Source organism: Pygoscelis adeliae, unplaced genomic scaffold, assembly GCF_000699105.1.
Source record: "Pygoscelis adeliae isolate BGI_AS28 unplaced genomic scaffold, ASM69910v1 Scaffold513, whole genome shotgun sequence".
In the NCBI taxonomy this organism is placed as follows: Eukaryota; Metazoa; Chordata; class Aves; order Sphenisciformes; family Spheniscidae; genus Pygoscelis; species Pygoscelis adeliae.
In genome coordinates this window covers 2,487,520-2,489,724 of record NW_008824591.1, presented here as the reverse complement: position 1 = coordinate 2,489,724, position 2,205 = coordinate 2,487,520, and positions in this window count along the sequence as shown.

The window sequence follows — 2,205 nt, the reverse complement described above, 5'->3', positions numbered from 1 at the left end:
GCCAGGCCCACAATTGATCTGTGCACTTCATTAGGTCTTAATAAGGCAAATGCCCTGGGTCTGTGCGCGAGGCCGCTGCCAGGGGACACGGATCGTGTGTGGAGCCGGGTACCGGGGATGCCAGCTCCCATCCCGCCTGCCCGGGGGTTGCCGACAGGGTTTTTCCAGCTGGGTGCTGAACGTGGGACGAGTTCAGCCTCTCGTATTGTTTTCCCGGAGGGCGTGCGCGCAGCGATAACCGCTTCACCCCTCCGGCCTATCCCAACTGGCAGAAAAGCCAAAGATGAGTTAAGCGATGGAAGGGATACTTCACCACTGGGCACAGCCGCGACGGCACGGTAAAGTCGCCCTGCAGACACAAAGGAGACTCTTCTTCCAGGGCAGCTGGTTTAGTACCTAACGCCTAGGAGGGATGGTAGTCTGGAAAACAACCCCAGACCCTGGGAAGATGACTAATCACATAACAAGTGTAAAATGAAGGGCCGCATGGTAATAGCTGCAGTGGAAGGTGCCTGGGAAGGAATTTGTGGTGTTGCACAAGACCCCGCTGCCGTTGTGAGGTACAGGCACTGCCGGGAGGGCAGCGCGGTGCCAGCTGGCTCTGGCACCGAGCGGGCAGCGCGGCTTCCCCGACAATGGCAGAGCAGTGCTTTACATAATCTGGGACTTGCAAAACAAGCTTGAAGGTCTGGAAAATCCTCCTGCTATTGTTGGTGCTCAAAGTTTACTGAATTTCCTGGTTTGATCTGCGGGTCTGGTTTTTGTTTTGGGACCGCAATGGGGAAAAATGCACTTTGCACAGAGGAAAGAAAAGGGCATTTGTGGCGTTTAATCCACGCCTGCTCCTCAGATGAAACTATTTTTGTGGCTCACAAGAGGTTTTGAGCAGCTGCTCGCAGCTTTATAGGGCTGCGGAGGACTCTTCGTCTATCCAATTAGCACGGTTTGTCTCTAGTCCCCTCCTGATGTCCCCCGAGAAAATCCTGAAATATCAGACGTGCAGGCACGGGGCGCCGTGGGCAGTGCGCACACAGGCACCATCCGGGCTCCCGGCCCAAGTGTCTGCTCAGGGGCAGAAATGCTGGGTCAAAATGGCTCTGTGTTGTCTGAGCCTCGTGCGAGTCGGACCCTGCTGCTCTGGGAAGGCTCTAAAGCCGCCTCTTGCTTGCAGATTTTAGGAGGAGAGGCTGGAAGGGAGCTTGGGTCGTCTTATTTTGCTGTGCCTCTTAGCTAGAGTTGTCTGCTGCTTCTTCCTGCAGCTTGGCGATTTGAAGGCAAATCACTGGGAAGGCAAATCACAAAAGCTGGGAAAACATACCCAGGAGGATGCTGAGGCTGTCCGGAACCACTCCAGCCCCACACCGGCCTGCGGATGGCCGCGGGCTCAATGGCGGTGTGTTGCCCGGCCCCTGGGAAGTGTTTTAGAGTGTAGGGCCTGCCCTTGCTCCTCCATTTGCTCATCCCAAAGCCTTTTGCCAACACAACTAAAGCCACTGATACCCTGTGCGCTATTCAATTAAACGAATGAATCCTATTAAAATGTTCTCCGCTCCTGTTTGTAAATAGGTGACTAAGAAACCTGCCTTCTCCTGCCGCTTCTGGGAAAGCGAGGTCTGGTAGCAAGGAAGGAGGTTAAGTTCTGGCTGGTCCACTTAATGTGAGGCAAGTTTTGGCACCCTGGTAAGCAGCAAAAAAGGAGGAGGAACCCTGGCCTGATGGCACAAATACATCCTCTTATTAGAGGTGGCTTCGAGCTCCTTTCATGTAGGTAATTACATCTGGCCATGGTTGACCTGAGCTGGATTTGAGCAAGGGGGTGTGAGGCTTGACGTGTGCTGGGAGTCTTGGGAGTGACCAAGCCCTGACCGCAGCGGCGTTAAAGCAATCTTGTAGGTGTTGCAAACAAGCTAGCGCGTCGCAGCGGTGGGGTGGGAGATGCGGGGAAGCTCTGAGCTTGCTTATAGCCTGGAGAACCCGGTGTCGGTGCTGAGCTCTGCTCAGCGTGGGTGGGAGCTGGGGTGGACCGATGTCTTGAAGCATTGTTGTTGCCAGGGCACTAACGCAGCTGATGCATTACAGCATTTATCATGCTGTACGTGACCTCCGTGAGCTGATGCCTGCTCGGTTGCTGTCCCCTGATTGCAGCGATGGTTTAGCTGCTTGCCAGACAGCACCAGCCTTTAAGGGCTTGTATTTCTGTATCCG